Source organism: Xyrauchen texanus, chromosome 37, assembly GCF_025860055.1.
Source record: "Xyrauchen texanus isolate HMW12.3.18 chromosome 37, RBS_HiC_50CHRs, whole genome shotgun sequence".
Classification (NCBI taxonomy): Eukaryota; Metazoa; Chordata; class Actinopteri; order Cypriniformes; family Catostomidae; genus Xyrauchen; species Xyrauchen texanus.
In genome coordinates this window covers 12,854,278-12,865,386 of record NC_068312.1, presented here as the reverse complement: position 1 = coordinate 12,865,386, position 11,109 = coordinate 12,854,278, and positions in this window count along the sequence as shown.

Genomic DNA, 11,109 nt, shown 5'->3' with positions numbered 1-11,109 from the left:
TGATCAATCGGGCAGGGTGCTCTAATTTAATGTGGTATGACCCTGGGCAGGACTAGAAGCTTTGACGCCTCATCACAAACTATCTGTACCCACTGCAGTTGGCCTATACTCCAATCTTTACTCCAGTTGAATTACTTCCACATGGTGGAAACCCGCATGACACTGTCATTAAAATCAATAAGAATACAATCTTTATAATGCAAGGGAGTGAAAGATGAAACATTCATCCGAGATGCATTGTGACCTGGGAATTTTCTGAGCCATCTGTGATCAGATAATCTTTCAAGGTGTTCCCCTCAGAATGTGATAATCCCAGGCATATTCATTAGGTTTTATAAACAGACATGACCTTCACTGAAAGCTCTAAAGGGAGCTGATTCCACCAGGACAATGTCAGCGATAATTACTGGAGAAGAGTTTGTCACACACTGCCCAAAGGAACTGATGAAATGTCAGCACAACCTGATTTTTCCACTGAGATCTCGGAGCAGACAGACAACATTTACTCAAACAGTTATCAGTCACTCACACAGCTAAGGGAAAACTTTCTGAATTATGCGTCAACACTTCAATTACTGTAACATAATTTGTAGATATTGAAATTAAGAGGTGTACAAATACTTAGTTACTGTACTTAAGTACAGTTTTTTTCATATTTGTACTTTACATGAGGGTAAATATTTCTTTGGAGTTTTACTTTCATGTCACTACATTATGAAGAGAAAATTGATACTTTTACTCCTCTAAATTTCTCCAGATCCTTTTGTTACTTTTGCTACTGAACACCGCCAAAAAATAACAACCGTGCCTGCAAAAATGCATGTGTAACATTTTGTAGCTGGCAATGGCAAGGACGAAGACGATGACGAAGGAGTGAAGAACCCAAGTGCAGTTTATTTAAATAAATGTGAAACCAAAAACCCTTACGCTAAACATGAATAAAACTTAACATAAACTTGAAACTTGAACTTAAGCATGAACATGAACTAGACTATAGACTTCAATACTAGACAAAGAACAATGGTAAACATGAGGGCTTAAATACATGACATGGGGAAACATAAAACAATGAACAAACAGAACACTAAACAAGATAACAAGACTAATAACCTTAAACTGATGACAGACTAGAACTGATAAGACAATAAACCAATGAAAACAAGACACATGGACATGGAGGGAAACGTCTAGGTTACGTATGTAACCTCCGTTCCCCGATGGAGGGAACGAGACGTTGTGTCAGAGAAGCGACACTAGGGGTCTCTCTTGAGCGCTGATATTCACCTCTGAACTATGAAAAAAGGCCAATGAGAGTTGGCAACCAGTATTTGCATGTCCCGCCCCTGGACATACGAGTATTTAAGCGGCGCAAATACGGGAGTTCATTCAGGATTTTTCTGAGGAGCCGGAAATGGTCCGGCCACTACAGTGGCTCGGCTCAGCGACGTGGCAGGGGAGACACAACGTCTCGTTCCCTCCATCGGGGAACGGAGGTTACATACGTAACCTAGACGTTCCATACGTAACCTAGACGTTCCCCTTCTGTCGCTCTCTCCACGTTGTGTCAGAGAAGCAACACTAGGGGTCCACTTATAAAAGTGCCATGCGCTGAGCCGTGTATGTGAACTGCTGATACAGGAGCGAGCAGGTATTCTTACGTGCAGGATGACCAACTGTATCAGGCTGCACGTACCCTTCCCCAATGCCCCATTTAAGCCATCAGGATTCCTTATCGTTACCCTGGAGGGGGGAACAAGGTGCTGGCCGCCAACCTGGGAACGGGCCAAGCCTGGCCGGGCCTCTTTTCTCTCTATGTTTCTGCATAGAGCAACTAAGGCCGGGGCCCTTACGCGATTGAGGGAAGGGGGTCTTAGCCCTTATTCAGGGCGGAGAAGACCCTGCGGAGGCCACGCCTACCCGAGAGGGGAGGCAAGTTTAAGTGGCAAAACCATCAGAGGCCTGACTTAGGGCCTATGTGGAAAAGTTTGTACGGTGGTGGATCCAGCCTCATAGAGGCTGAGCACGCTCGTTGGACAGACGTGCTGTCATTGAGACTGAGTCTAACTCCAGACCGAGAAAAGAGATGCTCTGGACCGGTGAGAGCTTGCTCTTTTCCCAGTTGACCTGAAGCCCCAAACGGCTGAGGTGGCTGAGCACCTGGTCTCTGTGTGTGCATAGTAACTCTCGGGAGTGGGCCAGTATGAGCCAGTTGTCCAGGTAATTGAGTATGCGTATGCCAGCTTCTCGGAGCGGGGCAAGAGCTGCCTCTGCGACTTTCGTGAAGACGCGAGGGACAGAGACAGGCCGAAGGGGAGGACTTTGTACTGATACGCCTGGCCGTCGAACGCGAACCGTAGGAAGGGTCGATGTCGAGGGCTAATTGAGACGTGGAAGTCGCGGCCCTTCAGGTCTACCTCTGCGAAACAATCTAGATGCCGGACGCCAGATAGAATTTGTTTCTGGGTGAGCATTTTGAACGGGAGTTTGGACAAGGTCCGATTGAAAACTCGCAGGTCCAAGATCGGTTGTAAGCCGCCGCCTTTCTTGGGTACAACAAAGTAAGGGCTGTAGAAACCCTTCTTCGTTTCGGTTGGAGGGACAGGCTCTATCGTGTCCTTTAATAGAAGGGAGGCGATTTCTTCGCGCAGGGAATGGGCATGTTGGCCGTGTACTGCGGAAAAATGTACGCCCACGAAGGGGGGCGGAGACCTGGCAAACTGAATTGTGTAACAGAGTCGAATGGTCCGGTGCAGCCAGCGTGACGGGTTGGGCAGTGAAAGCCACGCCTCTAAGCTCCATGCTAGGGGCACCAAGGGGACGAGATTTTTGGACGTACCCGGCAGGGCTTCGCAGCGGTGCGGAACAGGTAACGCGGCGTCGGGAGGCAACGTGGCGTCCCGAGGCTCTGGTGCTGAGAATAAACTCAAAGCACTTACCTTGCTCTGCGCACCTGGCAGGGGAACAGTCATGAGGCTGAAGGCGGGGACACCGTGTCCATGGAGCCGGGACTGTTGAGGCCTGAAAGCAGAGTGCCGTGAGAACGGCATTTGCGGGCCATGTGCCCCAGAGACAAAGGAAATAGCTCTTTTATTGAGAATTTGGGTACGCAAAGGATTCTCCTCCCGGCCCTCCACCGGGGGACGGAGCGGTCTTACCACCTCCGGAGCTAACGTCTTGGGCTCTGGGTGCGTTGTCTCAGGAGCACCTGGGAACCTTCCGGGTCCTCGAGGGGGTCCATGAGACAGGGGGCGTGCGCTTCCCGTGGTTTGCTCGACGCTGGGGCTGAGAGCTGGGCCCGGGTTGAGGCGGAGCAGGGGCTTGTCTTCTGGCCGAGCAGACGGGGCATGGGCCATGGCGGCAGGCTTGCGGCGAGGCATGATGTGAGAGATGGCCTCCATCTGCTTCTTTACCGTGGAGAACTTCTGGGCAAAGTCCTCGACGGTGTCGCCGAAGAGGCCGAACTGGGAGACAGGGCCGTTGAGGAAGCGAGTCTTGTCGGCTTCATGCATCTCGACCATGTTCAGCCACAGTTGACGTTCCTGGACCACTAGCGTGGCCATCGCCTGCCCGAGCGCTTGTGCTGTGAACTTCGTCGCTCTCAGGGCGAGGTCGGTCGCTGAGTGCAGTTCCTGCAGCGTGTTGGTGGACCTGCAGGAGAGCCATGGCATGCAGGGCAGAAGCGGCACGTCCGGTGGCGCTGTAGGCCTTCGCTGTCAGCGAGGAGGTTGCTCTACAGGTGGTAGGGGTTCCGGGGCATAGATGGATCGCAACCGCCCTATCCACCTGGGGAATCACCGCGTATCCGTGGCGCGCTCCGCCGTCGAGGGTGGCGAGGGCGGACGAGCCTGTGGCGGGGGAAGCTTCGTGGAGAGGAGCAGCAACGTAACTTGCTGCTCCTCTCCACGAAGACGTCAGGTCGTCATGCACTTCCGGGAAATAACGGAACTGGGGGGCGAGGCTGTGAGCGTGCCCAGACCCCAGGAACCAGTCGTCCAGCCGTGATGGCTGTGGGGAGGATGGAGGGTCCAGTCCAAGCCCACGCTGTTGGCTGCCCGGGAAATCATGTCGGTCATCTGTGTGTCAGCCTCAGCCTGGGCGTGCAGGCCCGAAAGCGGCAGCCCAGGGGAGTCCTCAGCATCAGATACCACACCCTCCAATGCCGCGGCGAGCTCATCTGCTTCCATAGCAAGAGGGTCAGCAAACTGGCTGTGAGGCGAGTCGCCGCCGCCTCGAGCACGGACGGGAATCAACGAGCGTGCTGGGGTGCGGGTGGTCCAAGGGGGCGTACCCGGCGGAGCTACACCCGCTGCCATCCCCAAATCGCCTCCATCGCCAGCCGCATCGTCCTCAATCCCGTGGGAAGAAGGAGCAACACGGGGGGCGGCTGGAGTGGCTTGCTCACGGTTGTAAGCAAGCCGCGACCGCAACGTTGTCATGGTCATGTTCTCGCAGTGAGAACATGAACCATCCACAAACGCAGCCTCGGTGTGATCGCTACCCAGACACACGAGACAACGCCTGTGGCCGCCTGAAGCGGAGAGCACTCTATCGCGATCCAGAAACAACACAGGGGCGGAAAGGCATCTTTATAAAGACGCGTCCTTAAAAGGACGTTCAACGCCACTGTGTTTTGCTCTTTTGGAGGAAATTACTCTTTTAAATAAAATCACTCTTTTATGAAAAAAGGACTCGTGAGAGTTCTTTTATGATCTGCACTGTCAAAGTGCCCAGGAGCAGGAATGCACAGCCGTGCAAACAGGAGAAACCCGCTGTTGTGCGCCGTGGAATCCAACAGCATGCAGCAGAGGAATGACAGGAACTCGGTGTGTAACACGCAGCAATTGCAGACACGACCATCGGCTCCGAAGAAATTTTCTGAATGAACTCCCGTATTTGCGCCGCTTAAATACCCGTATGTCCGGGGGCAGGACATGCAAATACTGGTTGCCAACTCTCATTGGCCTTTTTTCATAGTTCAGAGGTGAATATCGGCGCTCAAGAGAGACCCCTAGTGTCACTTCTCTGACACAACGTGGAGAGAGCGACAGAAGGGGAACATGAAATCTCATGACAAGGGAAACAGGAACTAGAATGCCAAAATAAAAGACATGAAATGAAAACATGAACAAAAACACATCTAAACATGCCCCCTCTAGGGGCGGCTCCAGATGCCCCACAACAAAAACACAGTGTTCAAGAGGGAACAGGAGGAATATGGGGGTGGGGGGGCTGTGACAACATGACGTAGCAGGGCGTGGAGCATGGGATCAAGGCGGAGTCCGGGGGGGCTGAGGACCAAGGTGTAATTGTAGGGATGGATGTCCCCTGTGGAGTAGGGTGGGCCTGGACCGTGGAGCGGAGGCAGGCCTGGACCGTGGAGCAGAGGCTTGCTTATGACATGGCATGGAGCAGTCTGGGGTTGGCTGTGACGTGGCATGGAGCAGACTGAGGTTCGTCTATGACATAGCATGGGGCTAGACCCCGAAGCCGCCGCCAGGCGCCGCCATTTGCGCCATTTAGAATTTCAGCCGCCGCCAGCCAATAATTTCGTAAGCCAAATTGAGCCGCCATCTGATAAAGTTTGGCTGAGCTGGCTAGAATTATTTGCATCAAATAATAATTCTATCACAGAGACATACACACACGAAATATATAAACAATACACGAGATCTATTTTCCCACTGGATTCATAACAGCACAGTCTTGTGCTCGTTGCTACGATACACAGACTCACAGTGAATTGACGACCAATTAAAATTGCTCGTTTTCCGTACAGAAGAAGCGATGCATGTTTTTCTCGCACTGAGGTGAAATGGCGGAAAGAAGCAAGCAAGGTAATTTTGATCTCACTTCTCACATACTTTCCTAATTCCTACTTACTTTTTTCTTAACTTAGGCCTACCCAGACTTTTGTTAAATCTTCAGGGCACGGTTGCACAAACACCTGAATCAAAGATTGATGTTATGAACCAAATATTCTGGAACGGAGAGATTTAGTAGTAGTAGTAGTAGTAGTAGTCCTTTATTGTCACATAGTAAACCAGTGAAATTGGCCATCGACCTGTCCATACAAACATACATATGACAAGGGGATAGACAGGACAGGAAGACAGGGAATTAGAAGAAATACAGCATGACATGAGGAGAGGAGAGGAGAAAAAAAAAGGCAGCCCCCAGACTATGCTCCTTAAGAAGTACAGTGTGGGAACAGGGAAAAAAACACCTCAGCAACATTAGCACATAATCAGTACACTCTACAACATGAACAAGACTTGCAACAGGGGAGGGATTGGGGGTGGAGGTGGCCCAGCACAGGCAAGCAGCCATCCGGACCTGCAGCCATGTTCGGCGCTGGTCACAGACCCGCCTGTCAGACTGGGGGTACAAAGCGCGAAGGCGAGGGATAGGGTATCGGGCGGATGATTGCATATCTGTATATATGTGTAAGAGTTCATGTGTGTGTAGGCCTGGAGAGTCGCTATGCCAGCATCTAATCTAGGTGCCTCAGTCCGCAGGGTTGTCATAGCGATACACAGCAAGTTGCCATGGAGACAACCTTGATCAGGTCCCAGACATAGTCAACAATCACCAGGTGTCTGGGGAGTCGGGAAGGAACGCAGAGTGGCTCACTGCAGTGCTCTTCCGGGGAGTTGTTGTTCCAACAGCGGCCTTGGCCAAGGCCAGTGCTGGTTGAGGGTGGCCGAAACAGATAAGATTGGGATTGTTTGGTCTTAAGGAGAGTAGCCGCATTCTAATTTACACGGCTATTCTCCTGGTCCATTTTGGTCTCTGAAACGATCCATTTGCCTTTGCAAAGCTGTGAGCTTCTCCATGATGTTATCCGTATTTTGGTTCATAGACCCAGTCTGAGTGCAGACAGCTCTGCCCACTGTTTCAATCATGACGGGCAGCCTTGTGAGGCTTTGGACAGCTGTCACCGTCTTCTTAACTCCTCGATAAACCAGGCCAATGCCTAATCCAATCAGCAGAAGACCTGTTATCATGGTACCGAATAGGTAGATATCTTCAACGTCCTCCACGGAAAGAGCCGCCAGACACACGACCCGCCACCTCTCCCACGCGTCCATCGTGTAGCCAGCTGCGAACGTTCCGTCAGGGCAGACAGGTTCCCCCGAACCCAAGCTTCTCGTCGAGAAGATGGTGTCAATTGCGTTGAGAGACCAGTTGATCAAATCCATGATGACTTAGTTTGAAGAGCAGTGCTGAGAGAGTCTCTCAAGTACAAGACAGTAGACTAGATATGACGAGAGGAGCAAAGCAGGGAAGATAAGGGTAGGGAGAGGGTGAGAAAATGCGACCGCCTTCGTTGAGAGCCAAGAGAGAAGAGAATTTATAGCACTGAACGTGATATTACTGCAGTAACAAACCACCGTTTCCACATTGCTAATTCACAACGCATGCTTAAGTGTACATTGAAGTGAAATGTGCAAAACTTTGTCCAAAATAATAGGCTACTGATAACAGTGTGTGTTTATATTAAGGCGAGACACGGCAGGCAAAAACATAGTTTTTTTTTTTACTGGTCAATTTTGAGATTTTTGGATATTTGTCTTCAATAACATGTCTTCTTTCAGACTTGTGGTGAAAAAAAGTCAGAAATACACATTTAGGTCTTTACTTTACTACACTTCGTCTGTTTGCGTCTGTAGATTTCTCATAAATTCAACAAAAGTTTGCATTCTTAATCAAGGTGTAATATGATAAGCTTCATCCATGATAATGCCAAGTTATTGTATACAACTTAGCCTACATACATTTAGCCTAAACACAACACATTGTAGGCTATTTGAAAATGTTTAGTAGCATACAGACTAAAAAATAAATATGTACATACGTTGTGAAAGTAAAATCTGGTGTTTTCTTTATTACATTGTATTGGATTTTGTAGAAATATAGTGTAAGCCATGCATTGCTTGGAAATATTGAGATCTAGTAAATCAGTATAACATAGACAGTGGTGGATCGAAGTACACATACCATGTACTTGAGTTAAAGTAAAGATACTCAAGGTAAAATATTACTTAAGTAAAAGTAGAAGTGCTGCCTTTAAAAATTCACTTGAGTAAAAGTACAAAAGTATTTGCCTTCAAATGTACTTAAGTATCCAAGTACTATGATTTTTATGGCCATAATATCCTATTATAATTTGTCACAAGACTCTTGCTTAACTCAGTCTACATGAAGATTAATGTCACTCTTGGCACACCAATCTATTAATAATATGACATTAATTAGTCAGATGTGTGTATATATATATATATATATATATATATATATATATATATATATATATATATACCTGTATATATATATATTTGAATTGAATACATTTTTTGTGTGTTTAATTTTGGAGGGAAGGGACTGTTCCCATAAGGTATAATACATTTACAGTATTTACTGTATATATTTTTCTCGAGCGTCTATGGTCATAATTATTAACATCCTACTGTTATGATACATTCACATAAACCTGCACAATGCCATTAAATATAAATATATATATATATATATATATATATATATATATATATATATATATATATATACACATACACGCACACACACACACACATATATATATATACACACACACACACACACACGCACGCACACACATACATAGAATATATATATATATTCTATGTTATGGGAGCAGCCAATTTCCCTCCAAAATTAAACACAAAAACGTATTAATGCAGTGTTTCTGCTACTCTCCAGAAAAACAATGCTATTATATGCAAGTCATTTTAGTGTCAACATAATAAGCAATGTACATTATGCGTCAATATTTACCGATAATTGCTGCAGTAATAGCTGCTGCTCTCTGCCCCGCTTAAAATCATTGGCAACGCAAATTTTTTGGAACTATTGAGAGCTACACGAATCACGTGACCGCGCGGCGGCGAGATCACTGTCGCAACCGTCTATGTTCGCAACTCTCATATTTAACGGCTCTGGGGTGCGTTTCCCGTACCACAATGTAACTTGCTGCTCCACTACCGTAGTACGATGCACTGTTGAGAAAATCAACTTGCTAGTCACGACTGTTTCCCAAAACCGTATTGTCGCAAATTGGTTGTTCAATGTTGGTTAATGATGTCACACATGTGGTGGAGTAAAAACTACTTTTAATGAATCTGTTTGCGATCGAATTAATGCTAGATGTTTTGCTATAAATTACGGACATGTCATCTGAGGACTATCTCATATTTTTCTCAGTTATTTGCTTTATTTCCAGATTCAATCATAGGCTCGTTCTTACGCACTAGAGCACGTTCACACATGCGCACTCTTCAAAAACGGTGCTTTAAATCTATTGACAAACTAAAAGACATAAAGGACATTTGTATGTCTTCTAAATAAAAGATACTGATTGTACTGAATGTCATCTTGCTTATTTGGCTCAAGATAATAATTTATTAAGCCCACATGTTATAATAACAAGAAACTCTGCTTCTAACCACAGGTCGAGAGCTGTCGTTCCAACCACACAACTCTGCGATGCTGTTTGCGAATGTTCGTTGGAGCGATGGTTTCGGGAAACACCGACTCGTTGAACTATGATGATAACGACGGAACTTGCGACCATAGTTGGCTAACGATGCTTTTGGGAACGCACCCTGGTTCAGGCTTAGTAGATGCCGCCAAGGCAAGTTCAAAACAAAGCGTAGCGGCTGTACTGTGATTGGTGGCTCGTTTGACCAGTTACATTTTTATCCACTCATAAATAAAAAGGAACGACTGATTTTGAAAATGTAGTAGAGTAAAAAGTAAGATATTTGACTTTGAAATGTAGTGGAGTTAAAGTAAAAGTCTCCCCAAATTTAAATACTTCAGTAAAGTACAGATACACAAAAAAGCTACTTAAGTACAGTAACGAATTACATTTACTTCGTTACTGTCCACCACTGAACATAGACATCTGTAGACATGAAGTGGCAGCTTCAGCCATTTGCAGCTATGAAAAGTTTGGCGGCTGCAGCAGCCATTTAGGTTTTGGCTGAGCCGGCTAGCCAGCCAATAACTTCATCAGCCAGCCATTATTCTCAAAACAAATGGCTTCGGGCTCTACATGGGGCAGACTGAGGTTCATTTGTGACATGGCATGGAGCAGAATGGGGCTTGGCTTTGACATGGCATGGGGCAGACTGAGGTTCAGTTGTGACATGGCATGGGGCAGACTGAGGTTCAGTTGTGGCATGGCATGGAGCAGTCTGAGGCGTGGCTGTGATATGGCATGGAGCAGGTTGAGGCGTGGCTGTGACATGGCATGGAGCAGGCTGCAGCATGGCTGTGACATGTGTAGAGCTCACATTATTAATTATTAAAATAAATAGAACATTGATTAGAATCAATGTTAGCTTTTTTAATCCTTTAAATCAACAATCATCAAATTGAATAGAATATTAATTATTATCAAAGATAATGATGAATTATTCAAATTAATTAAACATTGATTAGACTTAACACTAGCTTATTGATCCTTCAAATTCAACAATCATCAAAGATAATTGTCAATTATCAAAATCAACAGAATATGAATTAGGATTAATGTCGACGGGGCACCACTCTGGAATCAGGGACTAATAACCAGACAGTATAACAGTCTCAATGTTAGATTGTTCTCTTAGGAAAATTGATGTCCGTAGATCATCAAGATTAAAAAGGGAACAACGAAGGGTTGAATTCGAGCACTGGCATCTCCTGCCAGCCTTTGACAAATGTGTATGCAAAACAAACCAAACTTCTCTTTTAATTATAATGAAGTTTATTGAAAATATAATATCAATTAATAATCAATACAATGCAGTCAATAAACTTCTGACATTCAACATTCAGCAGGCTGAGGCGTGGCTGTGACATGGCATGGAACAGGCTGAGGCGTGGCTGTGACATGGCATTTAGCAGGCTGAGGCATGGCTGTGACATGGCATGGAGCAGACTCAGACATGGCTGTGACATGGCATGGAGCAGACTAAGACATGGCTGTGACATGGCATGGAACAGGCAGAGGCATTGCTGTGACATGGCATGGAGCAGGCTGAGGTGTGACTTGGCATGAAGCAGGCTCAGACGTGGCTGTGACAT